Source organism: Opisthocomus hoazin, chromosome Z, assembly GCF_030867145.1.
Source record: "Opisthocomus hoazin isolate bOpiHoa1 chromosome Z, bOpiHoa1.hap1, whole genome shotgun sequence".
Lineage (NCBI taxonomy): Eukaryota > Metazoa > Chordata > Aves > Opisthocomiformes > Opisthocomidae > Opisthocomus > Opisthocomus hoazin.
Window position 1 is genome coordinate 68,410,311 of NC_134454.1, and position 10,864 is coordinate 68,421,174.

Consider the following 10,864-nt stretch of genomic DNA (forward strand, 5'->3'; position numbering starts at 1 on the left):
GGTTCTCCTTCCCCTCTACACTGCCCTAGTGAGTCCTCATCTAGAGTACTGTGTCCATTTCTGGGCTCCGCAGTTCAAGAAAGATGAAGAGCTACTGGAGAGAGTCCAGCGGAGGGCTACGAGGATGATGAGGGCACTGGAACATCTGCCCTACGAGGAGAGGTTGAGGGAACTGGGCTTGTTCAGCCTGAAGAAGAGAAGGCTGCAAGGGGACCTTATAAATGCTTACAAATATCTGAAGGGTGGGTGTCAGGAGGATGAGGCCAAGCTCTTTTCAGTGGTGCCCAGTGACAGGACAAGGGGCAATGGGCGCAAACTGAGGCACAGGAAGTTCCGTCTGAACATGAGGAAGAACTTCTTCCCTCTGAGTGTGACGGAGCACTGGAACAGGCTGCCCAGGGAGGTTGTGGAGTCTCCTTCTCTGGAGATATTCAAGACCCGCCTGGACAAGGTCCTGTGCAGCCTGCTGTAGGTGACCCTGCTTCGGCAGGAGGGTTGGACTAGATGACCCACAGAGGTCCCTTCCAACCCCTACTATTCTGTGATTCTGTGATTTTTCTGATTTGTATGATGCATTACAGCTTGAGTCAACTCCTATTGAAATTCCATTAACTGCCACAGTGCATGGATATGCATGGCTTAACTTCCATTCTTTTAAGCAACCCAGTCTTTTAAGTCTTTTCCCCTATGCTCTTGCTAAATATTGCCATACAAAATCGGATGCTTGAGGATATTAACGGTATAAACATGTTTTGTTGGGAAAATGTGAAGCCTTGCATTTCCTCTGGAGATGGTATTAAAATATTGGAGCGACATTGAAGAGTACATGCCTTTAATGATTTCATTTGTTTTGCATTATGAAATCTACTGTACCTATAACTTGACTGTGCATATAACATACTTGATTCTGACAGCTCTATTGAGCTATTGAAACATTACGATTTCCTGATATTTACTTAAAGTGGTGTTTCCATGATATCCATTAGAGATTTCAAGAGCAGCATTTCGTACCTTACTGAATGTCAGAGTAGTCTACACAGGAGAGAAGACAGCTGACATCTCAACAGATTTGTCTGATGTTTTAGTAAGCAACATGGTGACTGTCCTGTAATGCAACATTAACAGTATTTTTACTTTGCTAACCTCCTAACCAGTCAATAAGCTTTAAAGTGTACATTACAAGGTTGTTGGTTTAATAGATTGGAATATTTCTCGCGCAATGTGCTTTTGAACAATACACGTTTCCATGATCTGTTTTCATGTATTGATTATACTTGGACTTCATATCAATAACCTTTATTTCTTAAGACAAAGTGATACAAAAGGGTACCTTCTGCCTTTCAAATAATAAGGAAATATGAAAATTAATATTTAAAGTAGTCTGAAGCAACTTCTTAACTTTTGTACTAGGTCTTCAAGGGTAACATAACCTTTTAGATGTGTTACAATATTCTGTGTATGCTTGCATGCAGTCAAACTTTGACTCTGATTAGACTACTCACATATAATAATTTGGTTACAGCATTAATCCAAGAAGTATAATAATGAGCAAGGCTAGCTGGAAAGTAAGTCTTGCATAAAAGTGGAAACCCACCGTAAGTGATCTCTCAGATCCATTCCTGACTTGCAGAGGTGAAGTAGAAGCCAATCTATTTGCCATTAGAAGTGATCTCACTGCCTGCCAACTAGCCTTCTACTGGCATGTTGAATTTTTTTCACCATTGTAACTTTTAATAAATGTGTAGCCTTCCTGAGCCTATTTTAAACAGTAATAAGAGTTTACTCATTAGTTTGCATGAGGAGAAGTTGAAGATGTGTCATATGTTTCTATGAATTAATTCTACTTCTGTTTCAAAGAACTATTTCCATGACTGTGGTAAAAACAAACTAAGAAAATCTGTTTGCTCACAATTTCCAAGTCTGCGAAAAATACCACCACATAATGTCTGCTAAAAGCCTGAAGGGAACGTAGAGAGGGAACTGTATTTGAGATCATAATCTCACAGACTGAGTTTTAACTGTTGCCGTATCTTGGGAGACACTTATGAAAGCTTATCTTAGTGATAGAAGATGTGTGACTACGGCTGCTGCTTACATCGTTTCTTTGTCTCATAACTGAACCAGCTGCAAATATGCAAGAGGAATATGGTATGAACACGACAATAAGTTTGTCTGTTCCTTTTGGGGTGGAGGTTAGAAAAAGAAAGCTTGAAAGCTAGTTCAGAGAAGACTGTGGTCTTGATGAAGTGTCTTAGAAAAACACAGTTTCTGTATCCCTAACCAGTAGTCCATATAAACTTCAGTTTTTATAATAACTTTCTCAGGAATTTAACCTTTACTTCTGTGTTAAACCCCTGCATTGTCTTGATGTTGCCAAAACTGAACAACCTGGACTCTGTTGGGTTTATTTCCCCTGAAGTGTGAGGACCATAAGCCAAACATTCTTTTGCTTAACCTAGTTGCTGCTTTCTGGAGAGGCTCACTAGATTGAGTACTAGCTGATGTTCTTTTAAAGCACATCAGGTAGAAGACTCAATAAAGGTAGAAGATGATGTTTCAGCTGCTTTTTCAGTCTACTTAGACCAATGTTTGCCATCTAAGAGGAGCATCAGAAATATCCACCTGTAAGTGTGTAAGTAGGAGCTATTTCTTGTTAAATTTGGATGATGCTGTTTAACTCCTTAGTACTGAAACTTCTAGTGTAATGCCTTTGGTAGTCATGGTACTGTTAGGCTTTCTGGACAAGATCTTTGAGTAGAAACACTTTTTTGTGTGGGAGGTTTTTGTCTGGCTTTGTGGTGGGTTTTTTTGTTTGTTTGGGTGGTGGTTTTTGTTTTTTTTTTTCTTTTCTAAATTCTTTGCCCCCAGCAGCGCAATCTCTTTTCCCTCACCTCCCGCTGCACCTTGAGCATAACCTCTCTCCTGACCTATTTGTTCTTAGTGACACGCCTGTGACGGCTTTGCTCCAGAATTTCCTGGAAGAGGGAACAAGTGTTTACCTTCCTTTCTAAGGAGCTGGGCCTTTGCTTAACATCACTCTTTCTTGCCAATTGTTGCATTGCTTTCATAGATGCTGTTCTGTAGCTATAGAAGTGCACTTAAATTGATTTTATTAATTTGGAACAGTTGGTGCACTTTATACTATCTGTAATGCACTGACATTACCATTTTCATCAGTTCCTTAAGCTTGAAGCACAAGCACGAGATGACAAGCTTTTCAGGAAAACAAAGTCCGTAAAATGGGATTAGAATATATACGGATTTTTAGTCCTGTTTTCAAGTATCTGCTGTATGGTATTTGTTTATCAATATGTCTTCCTGTGTTAGATATCAGTTCTGTTGTTTGTTTGTTTGTTTGTTTTTCCAGAAACCCAGATTATGGAATAGTTAAGCATCCAGGACATTATTTATCTCCTCTTTCTATATGAATTATATTTGAGAAATGCGTGTTTCATTCTATTGTCTGTAAAAGGAGTGGACAACTTTACTAGATATAAACTTATAGAATAAGGTGAAGTCCCTCTTCATGAGTGTCTATCTGGGTGCCTAACTCCCATTTAATTTTACCAAGGTAATTAAATAACATAGAGGAGATGCTCAAGACTGTGTTTAAAAAGAAGGAAGCTCATACATGTTTGTGAAGTCCTTGAAAGAGGCAGGATCCTTAAACCATATTTAAGGACAGTAATTTTCAGTTTCATTGCTTTTTGGGAACTTTGTGCATCTAAAGCTGCCTGAAAAAAATGTCGCTTGTCCTGGCAAAAGCATAAAAATGCCAGAATAATGCCACATACACCCTTATTCAAGAGGATAAAATAGCCAATAGCAAATATATCTGATGGCAGACCTCAGCAAAACAGTGGAAGAAGTTTTTTAGTGGGAAAACCTAGAGCACAGAAATAGAGCTAAAACTTAGTCAGTGCATTGTTTTAATTCTTTACAAAAAGTATGCTGTCTTGTGTGGCAAACTTGCTTTTGTTAGTGATGGAGATTAAAAGTTTATAATGTGTGTCAATTTTTGTGAAAATTTTTTTTGATGAAGGTAAGATATTTATGTAGCAGATTTAGGTAAACTGACAATAGACTTAGGTCTTTTTAATGTTTTGTGGGTTGCTTGGAAGTACTGATGGAGCTATGGATATGGATGAAAATTGTGTGTACAATAGGCTTTTTATGGCATTCCATTTAGTAACATCTGATAAAATTATTCTTAGATAATGTCAGTAAGTGTTTAGATGATTAAGAACTGCCTAAATGCAGGCACAAGGGAATCATGAAGGAAGAGTGTGGCCAGTAGGTCCAGGGAGGTTCTCCTTCCCCTCTACTCTGCCCTAGTGAGGCCCCATCTGGAGTACTGTGTCCAGTTCTGGGCTCCCCAATTCAGAAAAGATGAGGAGCTACTGGAGAGTGTCCAGCGGAGGGCTACAAGGATGGTAAGGAGACAGGAACATCTCTCCTATGAGGAGAGGCTGAGGGAGCTGGGCTTGTTCAGCCTGAAGAAGAGAAGGCTGCGAGGGGACCTTATAAATGCTTACAAATATCTCAAGTGTGGGTGTCAGGAGGATGGGGCCAAACTTTTCAGTGGTGCCCAGCGACAGGACAAGGGGCAATGGGCACAAACTGAAGCACAAGATGTTCCGTCTGAACATGAGGAAGAACTTCTTCCCTCTGAGGGTGACGGAGCACTGGAACAGGCTGCCCAGGGAGGTTGTGGAGTCTCCTTCTCTGGAGATATTCAAGACCCGCCTGGACCAAGGTCCTGTGCAGCCTGCTGTAGGTGACTCTGCTTCAGCAGGAGGGTTGGACTAGATGACCCACAGAGGTCCCTTCCAACCCCTAACATTCTGTGATTCTGTGATTCTATGATGGAGATTCTCTTTATGGATTTTTGCAGGAAATCAATACTAGATTTTCCTATCAGCCAGTGTTTTACTTGAGGATGTGAAAATAAATATAAAATTCACCATTAGCATCATTAGCTAAACTCATCAGTGTTTTCAGACTGTTCAATAATAATAGAAGCATCAATATGGAACAGTGCATGTTGAAAATGAATTCAAATGTGGTCATTTCAAAGTTGTATGTCTGAGAACAAGATATGTAGGTCATTTAAAAAAAACGGGGGGGGGGGGGGGGGGAAGAGGAGGAAAGACTGTGTTCTGGAAAACTGCAGCTCTGTAAAAGTTGCTCCCACAGTGAACAAGGCTTCCCAACACTAGTGAGGCAAAGGGCTTATGTAGTGCTTAAAGGTCTAAATTGGAGGTTGTTACATAAAATCAGCTGACTCATCTCATGTGACCTCTACGCTCAGTACTATCTGACTGACACTGAAACATTCCCTTTTTTGCAGCTTTTGTAAAACTGTAGATGATGCAAGGTGAGTATTTGGCATTCTTTTCTTAAACTGAGCATTTACATTACTCAGTCTTTCCCATTTATTAGAAATAAGAACAGGAGATCACTTGATTACCTCATGGCCTGCGTTCATATAAAGAAGCACTTATACTGGTAAGCAGGAAAACTGGAGTGAAGAAGAGAGTAATACTTAGTGGATGGAAGATGGAGCTGGATATGTATTTTTATGTTGAGGGTACCGAATGATGAGAGTGTGATGAATTTTAACTTGTGTCTTCAGAGTAAGATCTCTGGTGGATATTTACTGCAGCCCAAGTCACTGAGCTCAGGGCAGGGTGAGCAGAGGGGAAACATAATGACTCATCTTGTATGGAAGACTGGACAAAATCTCTGGGCTCCTCAGTCTTTACATGCTACAGATTTTCACATGTGAGTCACACATCTGTTCAAATTCACTAGCTTCACTCAGTGACTTGACATTCAGGATGTGATGTGAAACAGTTGATTTGTCATTCCTCTCTTGATTTTTGAGGCAACTAGAGAAAACAGCATTTGTTACTTTTGTTCTTCAGCCAAACTCCAGTGAATATAGGCAAAGAGGGGTCACCTTCTGAGTTACCAGGGCACAGCTGCTTCTGGTGATAATGAAAATGACCTCTGCTTTGCCCAGCACTCTCATCAGGAAGGGCGAGGTATGTCTCTGGTGTGCTGCAGTTGTTTTGCCTGGGAGTGAGAGAGAGAATAAGGTACATAGAAATGTGATTTGGTGGCTGGTATGAATTATAGTAACACAATCATTGCTGCTTTATGACCTAAGTAGGTCTTTTAAAATGCATGTCTTAGTCTTGCTTTTTTTAACCTGGGATTGTGTGGTGCTGAACTAATCATATTCATCTCTAGGAAAGACAACTCTTGAACATCAAAAGCAGCCTAAAGTATCTCTTAGCACTAACTTAAATCTATGCTATAGCTACTTTTTCCTGTGAATTTTTTTGCACTTTCTTTACAATTGTGATTTGAAACCACTGCAAGGCTCTCTGAAACATTAGCGATGACTGACAGAGAAGCTTCTGGCAAAGATGCCTGAGCTTGCCTGCTGAAGAGAGGATGGACTGACCTTGGCACTTCTAGACAGACTCGAAAGGTGAGTAAAAGGCACCGTGTAGTATATTTACATGTTTGCAAACCTTTCTTTTGTTTCCTTGTTTAACCTGAATACTTATTCAAGTGAGGGTCTGGCCTTGTGCATTGACTAAGTTTTGTAATGTGATTTCAAAGCTCATATGCAGTGCTAGCTTTTAAATTTAAAATCTTAAAAAGCAGTAGTTCTGAGTCCTGTGACTACTTTTGTATTCAAATACTGATGAGAGGATGAGTAGTGGGATCATTAATTTCTTGTTTGTTATAATAGCTTGTTGCGAGAGACTGTGTGAAGAATAAGCTGCCCTTTTGATGTTGAAATCTATGCAAAATATTCTGGGATCCTATGAAAAATTCCTTTCTTTTCTCCTTCTTGATAATTTAATGTTTTGTGTATCAGTCTAGATGCTTGGTAATTTATGACCCAGCAGAGGTCAGCCTTGTGACACTTAGCAAAAGATGCTGAAAGAAAAGAAATAGAGACAAAGTTCTTCTTATGCAGGCCTTTGGAATTTTGTTTTATGAAACATACTCCTGAAAATTAGAGTTGGTGTGATATTACTGTGTTGTAGCTAGGTGTGTGGCTTGAATATCTCGGTGTAACTTCTCTTTACGTAGTATGAACTTTTACTGTTTTGTAAAATCGTTACAAATTGCCTCAAATGTTAGTCTTATTGGTATACTAAAATATGTACTTACTGATTCGATTAGAGTATTGTATTTCCAGAGTTGGTTGTGTAGTTCAGTGAAACAACATCAAGAGGGAACACATGGAACTGTCATTTGAATGCTACATGCTTCAGATTCACAATGATGTCTTGAAGTAGTGTGTCTGTATAACATTAATGACTGGCTTATGGCAAGAAAAAGTGGGGAGGGAGGGAGGAAGAACAGGCAAGTATTTTGTAACATCTCTCTAAGAGTCTATTGGAATAAAAGATGTTCTTACCTTTCCATAAAAGAGATTTTTTTTTCCTTTGTGATGCTTAAAAAAATAAAAGATGGGGAGTGTAGGGAGATCGATATTCACCCCCTACACCAGCTCAGAGCACAAATGATTTGTTCACAATTTAAACCACTCTTCCTCTGTTGTATCACAATGCTAGAATGATCAGTGGTGGTTTCTTTGATGCTAATAAGGGTAGCACTCTAATTGTATATGGAGCTGATGATTCAGATTATAATCCTCATCAAGAATAGTGGCAGTCCTGTCATAAATTGGTTCATTACCTGCTTTGTAAGTTCAGTTTTTACTGGCAGACTCAACAGCAGCTGCTGTAATTGCTCTGCTCTGCTTGAACACAATCTTCTGTGTTAGCTAGCTACCTTGAGCTAGCTCTAAAGTAGTTTTATCCAGTTAGACAGTAGAACAGAATATGCAATAACAGCATTGTCAAGGCTGCAGCTGAGTCTTCTGCAACAGAATATGCTTAAATGACTTGAGCATGGCATTGGGAACTGGGAAAACATGTTGCCTGTTTTGTTCAGCCGGTTTGTTTTCTGAACTTTGCAAAGATGTTTTAATCCTTTACTGTTACTGCATTTTTTGTATACTCTGAAGTCATTTTTCAGACATTAAAAACACACTGTGATGAGAACAATATTCTGAGGTTTTGGAGCAGCTAATAAAAATACATTCTGTGTCTCATGCAGCAACAAGGCTGCAAGTCAAAATTATCCTCGGGAATGGGGACTGTGCTTTTTAGTTCTTGCTTTTCTGTTAAAAACCTCTTCTCTTTTTCTCTTTTTAAAATTTCCCTTCAAGGAGGCAAGATCAGCTTGGAGCAAAAGCAGCTACTATGTTTTTCTTTATCTTTTGCAGAAGATGGCTACAAACCACCCAAAACCTGCCAGACAGAGCATTATCTCATAAATATGTTCTCCAATTAGAGAGAGAAAATAAGATCTTCGCTAAATGGAAGCCTTTCCTGAAATTGAGTCTTTATTAGTGTGCTGTGACCAGTATGCTTTAACACGTTCTTTTTGAATATATTATTGAGGATGCTTAATGTTTATTATTTGCTGGAGAATAGCAAAGCCAAGGTATTAAGATGAAGAACCCTATTTCATGTTAATGAGCAACAGTGTATGTTGTTCTTGTTCCTGTTCACTCACTCTGTTGAAAGGAAAATAGTGTTGAATGCTTTGGGCATCCTGTGGACTTCAGAGTATGTACTTATGTAATTAGGCCCTAACCTAATGGATATGTAAAAGAAAAGATATTGTGAATTAATGTTGCATGAGTAATTATCATTTTATGGTGCTTTTTAGCTCTTCAGTACTTGACTCTGTTGTCTGAACAGTCTCATACAAAAGCATTTTTTGTCCTTAGCACAGTGGCATTTGCCCAGCACTTTAGTTATTATACAGAAATCCCAGATTTGTGAGCAACTCTTCAATTTACTAAGCCTTCCTTTAACAAACAGAAACAAAAGTAGGTGCAGAGACAGATTCTCTGAACTGAATGAGCTTAGATCCAGGTGTGCAGAAACTGATAAACCCAATTGAATTTAGACTATCTAAGCAGAAAATCACTTGGACGTTTGCACTGTGCTGTGCACCACAACCTCCTTTTGAGAACATGGTGCAGAAATGCCTCGTCTGGTTTTGACAGGGAAGCCTGCTTCTCAAGGTGTCACATGGCTATGTAAGCCTCAGATGGTAATCTCTTCAGTCTTTAGACGTCTGCATCCATAAAGGGTGCATAAACTTACCTCTTCCATAAACTTAACTCGAAGAACGGATTTAGGTGAAAGGAAATACACAGCACTGCCCAGGTTCTTCTGGGAAGCTGTCTACAAAGCATGCCCTAGATCTTCAAAAAATCTAAATGGTTTTTCCCTGTATGTTCTGAATTTCTACACATCTGGACTAAACAGAAAAAACAGCAGCCCATTTCTGTCCTTTCAAACTGAAAATGGTAGGTTATGAGACAGATAAACAACATGGCTCTTAGAAAACAATAAATTCTGGTAAAATTTAATTTCTTTTTTCCCAGTTTGGAGTGAGAAGAGGCTTACAATAACTGTAATGAGAAATCGTAATGAGAAAATGCAAGAGTAATTGTGTAAATCTGCATAGAAAAGTTGCACTATGTGCACCTGAGGAAGGAACACTGCATATTCAGATGATGTATAACTAATGCATACTTTAAATTTTATAAAGGAGTGTTTTTGTTTTTTTTTTTTACAAACTAGGAATATGGAGTGATCTATACAAATCAGGTTTGACTTCCTGAAGCTTCAGTCTGTCCTGTGAAATCTTTGTTAACGCTTCTCTGGGAAACACTTGTCCAAGTTTCTTTAACTCAAGCAAGTCTTGTTACAGGACAGATGACTAAGAGGGTTTTTTTTCTTGTTTAGAGTCAAATAGGCTCAAATTTTCCTGTGTTGACTTCCTCTCATAACTTTATTTTCAATCATAACGGATGTTGTTTTTCTATAGCCAGGTTCATCTGCTATTCTGTGATGATGTCCAGATTATCCGAGTGTGGAATAGTAATGTCTGTGCTTACCATGATAGTGCTCATTTTCTTACAGATAGGAAAGACAAAGAAGAGAGTCAAGATTTGTGCCAGCCATCCTGTTTAACTGCCTGATCTCCCTCACTGTTCTGCATATTTGTTTGGTATTTTGTCTGAATATACTCAAAATACCTGAAAAATATTAACCAATATAAAATAACTTCTGATTTATTCCAGAAAACCTGTTTGCTTATTTCACAGGTATCTAAAAGCATAAATAAATTTTTTGGTAGGTTTTGGTTCTTATCATCTCGGGAAATAGAATCAAAGAAAGAAGAAAGCTGTATGCCATTTCCATGCCAAACATGTAAGTAAAGACAGCAATAGACTTGTTTTACAACATCTGAAGAAATTTTCTGTATCTATCTAGAAAGTTTAATTTAATCAAATTCAGATTTATTCTCATTTTATTTTGAAAAACATCGAAACATTGAAATACTATTGTCACCTGGCTTCCATTAGGAAAACACCTTTATTTAGACACTTGAATCTGGGCTGGAATAAATAATTATGTAATGTAACATCAGTTTTGTAATATTGGCACAAAATATGATATTTTTTCTGCCCCTACCTTTAAATTCAGTTGGAAGTCAAGCTTCAACAGGACAAATTCACTACCAAACACTGCAATCTTCATTGTACTTTTCACCCAATTTTGTCAATTTTTCATATTCCTGTTAGTGAAGAAAACTATTGCCTGAAACCATGAAAATGAAATTTAAATTCAGAGGTGGAGTGACTGAGAAATCTTGTCAGGCTCATTATTCTTATTTAAGGTGGGAATCATATGCAACTTCAGCTGTGTAAAAGCTAAATTTCAGCTGAATACCTTTTTATTGCCATTTT